Below are 16,517 nucleotides of genomic sequence, written 5' to 3'. Positions count from 1 at the left end.
TTATATTTTCATTTTAGCTAGTACAGATAAAAGTTAACAAAAAGATTGTCTCATTAACTTTTTTTTTTTTTTTTAGATGGGGTCTTACACTATATTGCCCAGGCTAGAGTACAGTGGCTCACTGAAGGCTTAATCTCCTGGGCTCAAGCAGTTCTCCAACGTCAGGCACCTGAATAGTTAGGACTACAAGCATGTGACATCGCACCTGGCTAATTTTTTATTTTTTGTTGAGATGAAGACTTTCTATGTTGCCTAGGCTGATTTTGAACTCCTGGGCTTAAGCAGTCCTTCCGCCAGGACCTCCCAAAGTGCTTGGTATATAGGCATGAGCCACCATGCCTGGTCCACTTTTTTTCTTATTAGTTTGCATTTCCTTATTTATCTGGTGGTTCAGCTCCTTGGGAATCAAGTCTACCATTTCTACATTTCATTGGTAATTTTTACCTCTAGTAACTGCAGGTGCAGTTACATCGTGCATGGCTGGGTACCCACCTAAGAATTAGAGACTTAACCAGTTTCCACCTTCTCATCCTCCCTCTTCACAAGCCACCTGTTTTAGTAAGTTGGGGTCATTCAAGTGATCCCACTTCTGATGCTAACTATAAAATTAAGGAGTAATTAATGAGATTTCACTTCTGATACCATTAGTAAAATCAAGATTCCCTAAAACTATATTTAGGTTCGATAATTAGCTAGAATCCATAGAACTCACTGCAAGTTGTTATACTCACGGTTATGTTTATTACAGTGAAAGGATACAGATTAACATCACCCAAGGGAAAGATGCACAGGGCAGAGTCCAGGAGAGTTCCAGTTGTCTTCTCCCAGTGGAGCCATGGACATCATTAACACCTGACAGTGATGTATGACAGTGTGTATAGAATGTTGCCAGCCATGGAATCTCATCTAAACCTTGGTGTCCATAATTTTTAGTGGGTCTCTGTCACATAGACATGGTTCACTGGTCACATGGCAGACCTCAGTCTCTAGGATAGCCCCTCCTGAGATTGATCTGAAACAGTGACCCAGAGCTCCCACTGTGAATCAGATTGTTGACACAGGCTATCTGGCTTGGCTCAAGGTCCCCAGGCAAACAAAGATAATTTTATCAGGCAGGACATTTCGGGGGCTTAGAGATTACCTGCCAGGAACTGAAGGCAAAGGCTAGACCTCTCTTTGGGCAAGGTTATCTTTACTGAATAATCTCTTTATCTTTTACTTGTACTCTGGTAGCAGGAACCCTCTACCTAACCTTCCAACTCTGTACAGGGAATTTTTGTAGACCTGTATCTATTAGGGGAGCCATATAACCTTAAAACTAATTCCCCTCTGTGTATCCTTTTTTTTTTTTGAGACAAGAGTTTCTCTCTGTTTCCCAGGGTGGAATACAGTAGCATGATCTCAGTTCACTGCAACCTCTGCCTCCCGGATTCAAGTGATTTTTGTGCCTCAGCTTCCTGAGTAACTGGGATTACAGGTGCACATCACCATGCCTAGCTAATTTTTGTATTTTTAGTAGAGGTGGGATTTTGCCATGTTAGCCAGGCTGATCTTGAATTCCTGGCCTTAAGTGATCCGCCCACCTTGGCCTCCCAAAGTGCCAGGATACTGTGCCCAGCCACTTCTTTCTATCTTAAGTAACACTTTCTGCTCCATCCTTTTTCCTCCCCACCAACACTACCTGTTCCTCTCTCTGGACTTAAGGACTTTTAGGGCTAGTTCTTTAAGAATCTCAATTTCTTATATGCTTATTGATGGAGTCAGGTTTCCTATCTATTCTGGGTTTTTTGTTTGTTTTTAGGAGACAGGGTGTCTTGCTCTTGTCAACCAGGCTGGAGTATAGCGAGTGGCGTGATCATAGCTCATTGTAACCTTGAACCTCCTGGGCTCAAGTGATCCTCCTGCCTCAGCCTTCCAAATTGTTAGGACTACTGGTATGTGCTACCATGCCTGGCTATTTTTTATTTTTTGTTTTTAGAGATGGGGACTTCCCATGTTGCCGAGGTTGGTCTTGAACTCCTGGCCTCAAGCAGTCCTCCTGCTTTGGCCTCCCAAAGTGTTGAGATTATAGGTATAAGCCACTGCACCCAGCTCCTATCTCTTCTTGAGTCAACTTTGCAATTGTGATAATTTATATTTTCTTAGAAAATTATTTAGTAGAGGTTACAATCATTAGCTTTGAATTAAACAGCATTCAAGTTTTATGAAGATCTATAGTTATATCTTTTGATGATTTATGATGTTTTATCACTGAGTTTATTTCCTGATCTTTATTAGCTTGGCCATAGGTTTGTGGTCTTTATTTGTCATTTTAATTACCCAGTTTTAAATTCATTTATTCTGTTCTAAGTGTTCTGAATATGGCCGGGTACGGTGGCTCATGCCTGTAATCCCAGCACTTTGGGAGGCCAAGACAGGTGGATCACAAGGTCAGCAGTTTGAGGCCAGCATGGCCAATATGGTGAAACCCCATCTCTACTAAAAATACAAAAATCAGCTGGGCATGGTAGTATATGCCTGTAGTCCCAGCTACTCGGGAAGCTGAGGCAGGAGAATTGTTTGAACCTAGGAGGTGGAGGTTGCAGTGAGCTGAGATTGTGCCACTGCACTCCAGCCTAGGTGACAGAGTGAGACTCTGTCTCAAAAAAAAGTGTTCTGATTCTTACAATTTTCTTTTATCTTTATTAAGTTTTTGCTTAGTTTGATTTTGCTGTATTTTTAGAATCTTATGTTGAAACCTCAGTTTATCAAAAAGATGTGAATTTTCCTCTGAATTTGGCTTCATTCCATAATCACCCACATAGTCTGCAACTGTATTTTGTTTTTTCTTGCCTCTCTCCTCTGCTTTTTAAATTTTTATTTAAATTTTAAAAAACTGCATAGTGAAAAACATGACGAGCTGTGTTTTGTGTGCGTATCTTTTAAGTGAAAATATACTACCAGCTTTATAAAGTTATGAGGATTACAAGTACTAAGAATTGTACCTATAAAGTGCTTAGCATAGTAAGCACTCAGTAACAGTTTAGTTATTATTGACTGTTATTACAGTTGCAGCCCACGTTTTATTTTTTTCTATTTTTGTTTTTTATCATATCAAAGGACACTTTAGTGCTATTTTTTCTCTTTTTTAAAAAAATATTTTATTGAAGTGTTTGCTTTACTTTGTGGCTTTGAAAGTTGTTTTGATAAAGGAAAGCAGCTAAAGAACTGCATTAAATTTTGTGCCTGAGAACATTACTAGGTTTCTAGATAAACCACAGAGTTTTTCCATCTCCCTCTAAAAATTCTATTCATATTAAAGGAATAAAAAATGTATAGACTTATAAATACTAAAAATTAAAGAAGAGAGACACCAATGGGAATTTCAGTCCTTTTTTTAAAAGCAGGGTAATGAATGGAAGATTTGTTGGATCTGATATTTGACCTAATGGGTTGAATGATCTAAGGCCATGCAAAGGAGATACGAAGGAAGCCAATCAGTGTATTTCTCAGGGACCTGTAATACTCAGCACCTAGAGATGACAGGTGTCACAAAAGTTGGACCTATTCGCTGGAGAAATAAACTCAGAGAGGCACTGAACTTGGGATAGTAGGTCCACATGGGGAGGAATTACCAGGCTGAAATCAGAGAGATTAAGTGTAAATCTGCCCACTAAACTCTGGGGACCTTTGTTCTCCCTGACTTGCTTCCATATTGCCAGTAATGATGCTTCCTACCTCTCTTTTAGGATTTCGAGACCTTTTCACCCTCACAAGAAAATTTAAAAGAAAAAGAAGTATGAGTTCTTGAGCAGACAACCAGTATAAATTACAGAAAAAAGAAAACAGAATGTTGGGAATTTATTAGAAAATTATTGCAAGAAATTCATGTAAGAATGTAGTCACCAGAATAAAATGTCCCATTTAGTGTCCAGAACAGTGGTTTTAAAAAAGACCCATATCAAGGTATATAGCATCATAAAATGATAGTATGCTGTGGATTAAAATTAAGATCAACAAAGTTTCCAATGATTCCAGTGAAATAGGAATCAAAATAGGATCGTTAGGGCTGGGTTTGGTGGCTCGCACCTGTAATTCTAGCACTTTGAGAGGCTGAGGTGGTGGGATCACTTGAGCTCAGGAGTTCCAGACCAGCCTGAGCAACATGGTGAAGCCTCATCTCTATTAAAAATACAAAAAATTAACTGGCTTGGTGGCACATGCTTGTAGTCCCAGCTACTCGGGAGGCTGAGGCATGAGAATCACTTCAACCTGGGAGGTGTAGGTTGCCATAAGCTGAGATCGTACCAGTGCACCAGCTTGGGCGACAGAGTGAGATTCTGTCTCCAAAAAAAAAAAATCAAAATAGGATTGTTAAAAGAAAGTTGGGAGATGAAGGGCAAAGATTTTCGATCTAGAATTTTTTTTTTTTTTAGTTTGAGATGGAGTTTTGCTCTTGTTGCCCAGGCTGGAGTGCAATGGTGCAGTCTTGACTCACTGAAACTTTGCCTTCCGGATACGAGAGATTCTCCTGCCTCAGCCTCCTGAGTAGCTGGGATTACAGGCACCTGCCACCACACCTGGCTAATTTTTGTATTTTTTTAGTAGAGACGGGGTTTCACCATGTTGGCCAGGCTGCTCTCAAACTCCTCACCTCAGGCGATTCACTCACCTCAGCGTCCCAAAGTACTGGGATTACAGGCATGAGCCACCACGCCCAGCCTCGATCTAAAACTCTATAGCTAAAGTATAAATCAATGTGAGAATAAAATGTAGACATGTTTCATCATCCAGGTATTGAGGAGCTTTGCCTTTTATATACCTCTTTTTGGCAAGCCATTACAGAATATGATCCACCAAATAAGTTAGTAAACCAAGAAAGTAAAAGATAAGGGAATGCCTAAAATGTCAGCCATGCAGTAGATAGTTTAGACTGAGGATCCTGTGAAGGAGGTCTCCAGGGAAAAATGGAACCATTTCTATTAAATTTGTTATATTGGGTCATTTGAAAAATAATGTTTACATGTTTGACGTGTGGTAGTTCATGAGAAATATTAGTGATTGCAGCATGGGGCAAGGGAATAAATTTGGAGAGAATCTATTTTAGAGAAATATATTTCTTTCTCCTGAAATGAATAGTCACTTTAAGACCACACTGTCTTGTTCTTCAGTCCTCATTTGAGGTGAAGATGGAGTTGACTCACTGGAACTAGAATTTCTTTTCAATTGATTAAGTTTTATAAGAGGAAGACCCAAACTGCATCCTTCATTACCACCACCGTTTGCAACCTCTCCGTCACTATCAGCCTTCTAACTACTAGACTAATATTGTTGCATCTTTTATCCTTGTTCGTTACCCAAGAGAGTGCCATAAGTGCCACACTCCCAGGTATCCCTTATCTTTCATACTTTAATTCCATGGGCTCTCTGGGTACTCAATTCTGCCACTTTCTGCTTTGGAATTCTTGGCATTGTCATCACAATCCGTGTATCCCCAGCCTCTTTTTGACCCGTTTCTGTGCTTGCTTTGGCATAATGGACACTGTGTCTCTTGGAACTGTCATGACTGGTGACTTGTGTTTTTTTTTTCACATCTCATGTATGACTGAGCCTGGAGGTAATGAGATAGGTCATCTTTTTACTGTTTTTTTTTTTGGACTGTTCTTTCTCTTTCCTCCCTAAAATCTTCAGATTTTAATTTTATGCCATCACCCATCGCTTCTCATTGCTGCTGTCATCTAAAAACCCTTGGGTCATTCCTCTTCCTCTCTCAGAGGTTTTTGTTCCTAACTCAGTGGCAAACTGTAGAATGTTACTATTAAGTTCTAGCAATTTTAATATACATAGATTTGATCCTTTAGACACTCTAGTCTTTGTGTTCTCTGACCTCCTTTCCAGTGTTCTTGTCCTTTACGCTGCCCTAGCCACTCACATGCAGGGTCATATACTAGACCTTGTCATTTGTAATAATTCTATTCAGTTTTAAGCATTCCTCTCTCTGACGACATCTCTCATTATTCCAACTCATTCTGCTTAGTATGAAACTTCTACAATTATTCAACCACACAGTGATTTTTACTTTAATCCATTGATCCTACTACCCTTTCACTTTACCTCATCCCTTTGTGTTCTCATTTAACTCTTTCCTTATTTAATGTCATGGCTAATCAGTTTAATCAGTCCCTTGCATTTAGCCTTGACTCCCATATCCCACTTTTTGAATTCACTTGGCATAACTACAGCCCTGATTAAACTGGACTTCCTTTCTATCATATTTTGTTTATCTAGCTGAATGTCACAGGAGAAAAACACATTCTAGCATAATGTTACCGATAGATCACATTCTCAATTTCTGACCACTTCCCTCAAGTAGACCCTTAATGTCGTCTGGAAGTCATATTGTATATCCACACCTTTTCTTCTTTTAAATGTCAGATACTTCATCCTCACTCTGAAATACTGGCATTTGCTTACAGCTTCACTGAGAAAATTGAAGCTATCAAAAGAGAACTACAGACTCCCTCTACCACGTCTACTTTCCCAACAAGTACCTGTACCCATATTTCTGCATTTCAGTTATCTTAGCTGAACTTTGGTCCTTTAGAAAGCTAATTTTTCTACTTATACACTGAGATCCATTCCCCTCATATAGCCAGTGACATTGCTTCAGAAATTTGCCCTTCTGTCTGCTAAACTATCAGTTTTTCAGCCTCTAACAATTATTCCTTTATTTCAGTATGCTGCTACTTTTCTTCCATTTTTAAAAACAAAACACAAATCTTTCTCTTTAACTTTCTTTCCCTGCCATCAGAGCTGTTCCTGAAAAACTTCTTGAAAGAATTGCTTATAATCATGGTCTCTAATTCCTCCTGTCCCATTCTATCTATACATACTTTTGACTGTCAGCATTGTACCAAAATTGCTTGCTCTTTTCAAGGTCATGAATAACCACTACATTACTAAATTTAGAGGTGATTTCTCAGTTGTTGTCTTAATACCTTATTGTATCAGCAACATTTGACATGTTTAATGTTTCTTTTAACACATTTACGTACTTGGCTACCAGAACACATTGTTTTCATTTTCTTCCTACTAATTACTGATTACTTCTTCTCAGTCTCATTTGCTCATTTTCTTTGTTCTTTTAGGTTGGATGTACCAGGGCTTACACCATTATCTATACCTGTAATCTTAGGGCTTGGAATACTATCTATATGTTATTGATTTCCAAATTTATATTTCTGTCTCATTGTTCATTCCTGAACTCTCACATTTGTCTGTCCTATACAGACTCTGACATCTCCCACTTGAATGTCTACTTTTTCAGACATAACACATCTAAAACTCAACTACTGATCACCTCCAAATCTTTTTTCACTGGCAGCCTTTCCCCTTCTCAGTTTGGCAGTTGCATTTTTTTTTTCAGATGCGTAGGCCAAAAATCTTCGCACCCTCTTTGACTCTACTCTTTTCTCATACACAAAACCAAACTTATCAGGAAATCCTTTTGACTCCACCTTCAAAATATATCACCAAATCCAACTACTTACTACCACTGTTGTCTCTAGCCTGGTGTCTACCATCATCATTTCTTGCCTAGATTACTGCAGTAGTCTCTATACTTCTAATACTACCACCTTTCATTTATTCTTAATACAACTGCTAGAGCTAATCCTGAGTTGGGCTATTTCACTCCCCTGCTCAAAGCCTGCAGTGAGTCTTCTGTCAGTCTTCATAGTGGTTTATAAGACCCTGTACATGCATTTTATCTACTACTCTGCCTTTTCCTCCATCTCTGCTACAGCGACACTGGCTTTCTTGCTCTTCTCAAGGATGCCTGCCTATTTGCTCTCCAGTTTCTTACTCTACTTGTTTACATAGCTAACATCCTCATGCTTGTCAAGTCCCTGTTTGAATCTAACTTTGTCAGTGAGACCTATTCTGATAACTCCATTTAAAGTTGCAAGTTGTACCCAAAGTATCAGAAAATAAAAAGTAAATAAAATTATAGTTTACTCCTTCCTTATCCTGCTTTTTTTCCTTATACAGCAATTATCACTGTCTAAACATAACCTATGAAAGAGTTATTTTTGCATTCTTCCCATTCAGATGCAAACCTTAGGAAGGAAACTTTGTTTAGTTATGACTCCCAAGGATGTAGAACAATGTTAGACATAAATTTATATGTTTCATCTATATAACAAATACTGAGATACAGAAAAAAAACAAGTAGTGGAGTTGCCTAAATATATATTTTCAATTATGTTTGCGTTTTCATAGAAAACCAGTTTTAAGTTGTATAAATAGTTGAGGGCTTTTTGTTCTGTCTTATAATTCGAGGCTTTCTTCCTTGTGTATTCTCTCTCGAGACAGGGTCTTGTTCTGTCACTCAAGCTGGAATTTGGTGGTATGATCACAGTTCGCTGCAGCCTCAACCTTTGGGCTTAAGCAGTCCTTCTGCCTCAGCCTCCTGAGTAGCTGTGACTACACTCAGCTAATTTTTGTAATTTTTGGGGTCTTGCCATCTTGCCTGGGCTGGTCTTGAACTCCTGGGCTCAAGTATGATCCTCCCACCTCTGCTTCCCAAAGTGTTGGGATGACAGGCATGAGCCACTGTGCCAGGCTTCTTTCTTTGTTTTTAATTGGAATATATAATCTTGTTATATTTAATATAACTTGTGATATGGTTAGGTTAAGTCTGCCATTTACATTTTTTATTTCTCTTTTTTGTGTTTTGTTCTTTTATTGTCTCTTTCCTGCATGATTTTTAGTTTATAATTTTTTGGTATTCCATTTTATATCTACTTTTGGCTTTTTAGGCTGTACTTTATTATTTTTAGCAATTGCTATGGGGATAGTGATATACAGCTTTAACTTAATGTCTACTTAAAATATTGTATGCTTTTAGTAACTTTACAAAAGAATTATTCAGTTTATTCAGTTACTATACTTTGTACTATTGCCACATCATTTATTCATGCTTTATATACCTTAACATACCATAAGGTATGTTAAGAAAGAAAGCTATGTTTTAAGGAAGTTACAAGAAGGGAAAATAAAAGCTGGTGTTTCATATTTACCAATTTATTACCGTTTCTGTTTCACTTTATTTCTTCTAGCATATATGAGTTTCTGTTATATTCCTTTGGCCTAAAGAATATTCTCCAGCATTTCTTGTTTTGCAGGTTTGCTGTCAGTGAATTATCTTCTTGTCATATGAAAATCCTCAATTTAAACTGGGCGTGGTGGCTCACACTTGTAATCCTAGCACTTTGGGAGGCTGAGGTGGCAGGATTGACTGAGCTCAGGAGTTCAAGACCAGTCTGGGCAACACTGTGAAACCTTGTCTCTACTAAAATACAAAAAAATTAGCCAGGCATGACAGCATGTATGTGTAGTCCCAGCTACTCAGGAGGCTGAGGCAGGAAAATTGCTTGAACTCAGGAGGCAGAGGTTGCAGTGAGTTGAGATCACCCCACTGCACTCTAGCATAGGTGGCAGAGCAAGACTCTGTCTCAAAAAAAAAAAAAAAAAATTGTCGATTTAGAAGGATAGTTTGCTCTAGAATTGACGGTTTTTTTCTTTCAGCATTAAAAAGATTCTGATGTTACTACTTTGTATCTGGTTTCCATTGTTTGGGATGTCATTCATATTGTTCCTTCCTGAATGTTTTATGACTTTTCTCTCACTGCTTTCAGGATTTCCTCTTTTTCTTTGGCCTTTCCTGTTTGACCATGAAATTTTTAGATATGTTTATTTTCTATGGAGTTCATTGAGTCGATTTTCATCAAATTTGGGAAATTGGCCATAATTCTCCAAACAGACTTTGCCGGGAGTTGTGGTGGCTTACACCTCTAGTCCCATAAATTTGGGAGGCTGAGGTGAGAGGATCACTTGAGCCCAGGGGTTGAAGATCAGCCTGGGCAACATAGTAAGACCCTATCTCTACCAAAAATATTTAAAAATTAGCCAGGCACGGTAATGTGTGCTTGTATTCCCAGCTACTTGGGAGGCTGAGGTGGGAGGATCGCTCGAGGCCAGGAGGTTGAGGCTGCAGGGAGCTGTGATCGTGCCACTGTGCTCACTTCAGTTTGGGCAACAGAGTGAGAGCTATCTCAAAAAAAACAGAAAACACCCCAGTCTACGACTTCAGTTACACATGTTAGACTATTTGATTTTGTCACAAGGGTCCCTGATGATTGTTCATTTTTCTTCAATTTATCATCTCCCTCTGTTCTTCAAACTGGATACTTTTTATTGATGTGTGTTCATGTTCACGTACCCTTTTTCAAGCATATCCCATTTGCTATTAAGTCCATCCAGTGATTTTTTTCATTTCAATTTTTGTACTTTTCTAGAATTTCCTTTTTTTCTTTTAGTAGTTTCCATCTATCTATTTAGGTTTCCTGTCAGTTGTTCACTAAGAACCTATGTTCATTTAAAGGTGTGAATAAATGTACAATAGCCCATTTAAAGTTTTAGTTTGTTATAACATCTATATCATCTTGGTGTCAGTTTCTATAGGGTACTTTTTTCTTTGCTATGAGTTAGGCTTTCCTATTTCTTTGAATGCCTGGTAATCTTTTATTGTGACTTGGACATTGTGGACTATACACCAGAAATTTTAGAAATTTTATCTTCCTCTGAAGACTTGAATTGTTTTAGAAGGCATTTAAAGTACTGTAAGCTTGTGTAACCTTGGTTTTATGCTTTCTTAGGGAAGATCTGTGGAAAGGCCAAGTCATTTCTCAAGCCTTTCTAAGTTGCTGTTACCCAGTTTCTGATCCTTGTTTCTTAGAAGATCTTGTCAAGGGTTGGTTTTATTTAGGTTTTGTTAGGAAAGGACAGGCCTAGGATAGAACTTACTCTAAAGTGTAGTCATTTCAGGGTGACCTTTCTGGTTTATCAGGTAGATGGCAGGGAGATTAACAGAGTTTTCCTCCATTCAAGCAGAATTCTTCTGGAACTCTTTGACCTCTAGGTTTTCTCTTCCAGTGTCAAATTTATAGCAGCTGCTGTCTGGTAAACTTTGTGTATTCTCACCCTGTCGTGTATAGCCCAGACTCTGACCAAGGACTTGTGAAGAATTCACACGTGTCTTCTCTTCCCTCTATGTACCCTCTATTCCCCATCCTCATCCTATTTCATTCCCTCCGTTCCAGTGCCCTGCCCCATGGATTTCACTCACTCTTGAGCCCAAACCCTGATTTCTGCTTGTGCTCTACTTGGTTTCTAGCTCTCTATTTTAGTTATCATAAAATTGTCTACAGACTGAGAGGTAGGATGTTTATGATGCTCTCTAAAGGAATGTAGATTTTATCTACATGTGGTTCAGTGACTGAATACAGTTGCCTCATGTATTTCTGTCTTATTTTATAGTTTTTGGTGACAAGGGCTAGTCTGGTACCAGTCACTGTGTCCTGGATGAAAGTGAAAGTCACCTTTGTTCTACTTTGATAGGTTAAGGGTTTTTTTTTTTATTTGTTTGTTTGTTTGTTTTTGTCTTTTAAAGAAACAGATTCTCACTGTGTTGCCCAGGCTGGTCTTGAACTCCTGGCCTCAAGTGATCCTCCAGCCTTGGCCCCCCAAAGTGTTGCGATTACAGGCATAAGCCACCACACCTGGCTCTACCTTAATATTTCTTATACCCTATTGTGGTTTTATGTGTAGTTAGAGAACAGTAATTTTGGATTGTTTTTAAGGATACTGTTTAAGAGAGAGTGGCTACTTAAAACCTAATATCAGATATTTTTATTAAAAGAGTAAGATAGTGTATGATGGTAGTCACTTGAATGATATAAGTGAAGTTTCTCTAAAATATTTTCCTGAAGAAATAGCTTTTCATCAGGATGTGGTGGCTCGCACTTGTTATCGGAGCACTTTGAAAGGGCGAGGCTAGAGGATCGCTTGAGTCCAGGAGTTGGAGACAAGCCTGGGCAACATCATGGTGAAACCCCATCTTATTCTACTGATTGATTGATTGACTGAGACAGAGTCTCACTCTTATTTGTTAGTTGAGATAGAGTCTCACTCTGTCACCCAGGCTGGAGTGCAATGGCACGGTCTTGGCTTACTGCAACCTCCGCCTTCCATGTTCAGGTGATTCTCCCACCTCAGCCTCCTGAGTAGCTGGGACTACAGGTGTGTGCCACCATACTTAGCTAATTTTTTTTGTATTTTTAGTGGAGATGGGGTTTCACTGTGTTGGCCAGGCTGGTCTTGAACTCATGACCTCGTGATCTGCCTGCCTGAGCCTCCCAAAGTGCTGGGATTACAGGCTTGAGCCACTGTGCCCGGCCCCCATCTCTACTATTTAAAAAAGAGCGAGTGAGTGAGAGAGAGGGAGAGCGAGAAAGAGAGAGAGAGAAAAGAAAAGAAGGAATAGCTTTTCTTAGAATTAGGCTTTGGAATTAAGATTTTGTGTGGATAAACTTTAGAGCAGATATTCACAATTCTAAATTCATATTGAAACTACCCAGAGAGATTTAAAAAATATATTGATGCCTCATTCCTATTCTAGGCTAGTTAGATAAGAATCTTATATTATGGTCTGGGTATAAGAAATTGTTTTTATAATCTTTTAAGAATACTGGTAAATTATCCTAGGTGGTTTGCATTATTCATAGCTTTAGAAGAACCTCTGCTGAAACTCATTTTTTAGTTCTTATGTAAATTCTTCTAAAAATTCTTTTTAAATTTTTATTTACTTATTTATTGTTTTTAAGATGGTGTCTTGCTCTGTCGCCAAGGCTGGAGTGCAGTGGCTCAATCTTGGCTCATTGTAACCTCTGCCTCCTGGGTTCAAGTTATTCTCTTGCCTCAGACTCCTGAGTAGCTGGGATCATAGGTGCCCACCTACCATGCCTGGCTAATTTTTGTATTTTTTAGTAGAGTTAGGGTTTCACCATGTTGGCCAGGCTGGTCTTGAACTCCTGACCTCAGGCAACCTAACTACCTCAGCATCCCAAAGTGCTGGGGTTACAGGTGTGAGTCACCATACCTGGCCCTAAAAATTATTTCAGATGCAATCTAAGTAGTTGAAGAATATGAATACATTTTTGATAAGAAGAGATGTATAAATACATATTTACTATCAGTCCTCTTAGGGTGCTAGATTTAGAGCTATGGCAACAAATAAAGATTTCCTATCTAATTTTTTCATGGGTACATTTATTGTCAGACAGAAGGGTTTATTTGTTGAACTTCACTCAGCAAATGAGTATTCATTGATCTCATTTGTTCAGTAGATATGTTAGTACACTATATACCAGGTACCTTGCTAAGTGATAACTTTACAATAATGAAAAACTGTACGCCATCCTTGCTATCTTGGAGTTGTGTAGTCTGTATGAGACTGAGATCGAGTGCATGGTTCCATAACAGTTCATCTGAGTATCTTTAAAATTTGAATTAATTCATTTGGGTATTGCTAAAACGTAGCTTCATTAATTTTAACATTATAGTTTATGAGCCTATCAGGATATCAGACTATCTGAAGAGCTCATAGGTTCAATGAGTCAGTTACCCAGCAGAATCATTGCTATTGCTAGGAGGAGAATAATTCTTTATGGCTAAGAGTTAACTTGAAAGAGAAGAGTATCAGGAGAGAAGACTTGAGGAAGAAATAGATTCAGAGTTATTAGTTCCACAGATAAAAGTTACCCATTTGGCAGAGCAGGCAGATGGGGTGAGAAGTATCCCATGTGAAATTTTATTAATTGGTGAAATTATTGCAAAGAATAAGACTGATTGGTCATTTTACTTTGCAAAAATGCAGATTTACCTCTGATCATTTACAGCTCATCTCTGATCTCTCTGCATGCCTAGTTCCTATCTTTGAGATAACTGTACGTGTCATCACATCTTCAAGAGCTCCCTTGTGTGCATATACCCAGTGTAGAATGTTTAGCCACTTACGTCCTCTCTATCACATCACCCTATTCAAATTTTTGTTTTCTCCTTAATTAAAATGTAAGGAAAGGAAGAACAGGACCTTATTTTATCTTATTTACTGTGGTTCCCTACCCTTTGAATAATTCCTGGCAAATAGGCAAATTTAGTGTATATCAATAAAGATGACATACTTTTTTATTTTTATTTATTTATTTTTGAGATGGAGTTTCGCCCAGGCTGGAGTGCAGTGACATTATCTTGGCTCACTGCAACCTCCGCCTCCCAGGTTCAAGCGATTCTCCTGGCTCAGCCTCCTGAGTAGCTGGGATTACAGATGCACGCTACCACACCTGGCTAATTTTTGTATTTTGATTAGAGACAGGGTTTCACCATGTTGTTCAGGCTTGTCTTGAACACCTGACTTTGCGATCCACCCACCTCAGCCTCCCAGAGTGCTGTGTTTACAGATGTGAGCCACCATGCCTGGTCACTTTTTTATTTTTAAAGGGATGAGGTCTCACTGTCACCAAGGCTGGAGAGCAGTGGTGTGATCATAGCTCACTGCAGCCCCAAACTCTTGGACTAAGGTGATCCTCTCAAGTAAATGGAAGCACAGGCATGTGCCACCACCCCCAATAATTAAAAAAAAATTTTTTGCCTAGACAAGGTCTCGCTTTTTTACTCCACCTGCTCTTACATTCCTGGCCACAAGTGATCCTCCCACTTCAGCCTCCCAAAGTGTTGTGGATTACAGGCATGAGCCACCATGCCTGGCCTACGTACTTACGAGTCTTAAAAATCTTTAAGAGTCACAAGATACGTGATTTATACACAGAAGTGTACCTAAAGAAACTGTCTAAAGAATAACAAGATGCCTTTAAAAATTTGCATTATGATTGTGTCTTTCAATCAGTAATCTCTTCACATATTGCATTCTTTGTTGACCCTTCTTCTGGAATTCCAGTTAGATGTATGTTAGACCTCCCTCAGTCCATTCTCCATTTCTCTTAATGTTTGTATTTCCCGTCTTTATTACATTGAAAATTCAAAACAGGGAGACACTTTTCTCTGAACAATCTCAGATCACAAATACCATTTAGCTATGTCTAAACTGCCATTAAAAACTATTCATTATATTTTAAATCAGCCAGCTCTTCCCCCTTTTTAAAACTTCAGATAGCAAAAAAAGTTCAAAAAGGTCTTTTGTCTTCTTCAGCTAAAATTTTAGATAGTTAGCTAAACATTTTACCTTGTGTTTTATTCTTTCAATAGAGTATATATAGTTACTTTGGTTCTGTTAGTGGGCCTGTTCTTCCTGTTACTTCTGTTGATTTTTGCTTAGGGTGCCATATTTCCTTATATATGTATAGTCTTTTTAAACTGTGAACTTTCTGATTTCCTTGAAAAATTAATGCAATTTTTTTGGCGAAAATTATGATGCTTTCCACAATAAAGGATTGAATTTCCTGTTGCTATTACCTGGAAGCACTACCAGTTTCGGATAGGTAAATTTTGAGCCACCAAGATGATGTATACTTGGTTTAAAAATTCACAAGTGTGAAGTGCTTTACAGATACAGCTTCTAAGGGTCTCCCCTCTCCTCTTCCACAGTATCATTGTAATTTTCATTCAGTCTTTTTGTGTTGATAGAGGGGCAGGTTATTCTTACTATACCCTTATGGTAAGGTCACAGCACTTTTGGATCTCTTTGCTTTGTCGCTGTACAGGTTTTTGATCTCTGCTTTGTGGTAACAGACTGTGTGAATCCATCATCATGGTCAAAATAGTGAACATCTTTATCATTTGCAAGAGTTTCACCTTCATATTAACTTTTCTGGATAAATAATTCTAGGCTGAGTAATTTAAAGATGTTGCTCTACTCATCGTTCCCATTAAGAAATCTGTTTTATCTTTGTTTTTCTCTTCTGGTTGCTTTTATTATTTTCTCTTTATCACTGATGTTAAGCAGTTCGGAAATTATAAACCTTAGTGTAGTAGTTTTCTGAATGTTTTTTGTACTTGGGGGGATGTTGAGCTTCTTTGAGCTGTAGATCATCATATCTGAAAAACTTTTATCCATAACTATTTTTTCTAATACATTTTTCCCTTCCCTCTGTTTTTCTCCTTTGGGGATACCAATTATACATATATTAGTATACTTACGACTTGTCATTGCTCACTGTTTTTTTTGATGGGGGCTTCATTTTGGATAAGATTAACAGAAGATTAGCTATTAACGGAAGAAAAGATAAGTGATTTTGAAGACAGCAATAAAAAGTGACATCTTGTTCTACTAATGAAGTCTTAGGTGATTGAAATATCAGATGATGTCACTGTGACCTTTGAGATTTAATTAAAGTTTAGCTTTTGGTCCCTGTTCTATTTATGTGAGGATTTTAATGTTTTCCCCTTTCTTCACAGAAATTTCTGCCCTTTTAGGTTTTCCTCATGGTTGCTCTTGCTTGCATTTGCTACTCTCTGTCAATTTCCTGAACTGTTACAGTTGTTATCATCTCCCTTTCCTATATGGCTTAGATAGGAACAATGTAAGTTTGCATCAATATAAATTCTAACAATTTAAAGAATAACACTGATAGTAAATCCTTAGTATGCATTAGATCCTTAGGTATATATTAAATCCTTAG

General features: G+C 38.2%; 1 protein-coding gene across 2 annotated transcripts in view; it reads left to right on the top strand.

Annotated features, from left to right (window-relative positions):
• The window catches only part of TRIM33 (tripartite motif containing 33), a 121,598-nt gene that overhangs the window by 58,745 nt on the left and 46,336 nt on the right, over window positions 1-16,517 (top strand). The window lies entirely within an intron of this gene.

The sequence above is a fragment of the Callithrix jacchus genome, chromosome 7 (genome assembly GCF_049354715.1).
Source record: "Callithrix jacchus isolate 240 chromosome 7, calJac240_pri, whole genome shotgun sequence".
Taxonomy (NCBI): Eukaryota; Metazoa; Chordata; class Mammalia; order Primates; family Cebidae; genus Callithrix; species Callithrix jacchus.
The sequence above is the reverse complement of the archived record's forward strand: the minus strand, read 5'-3'. Positions and strand labels throughout refer to the sequence as shown.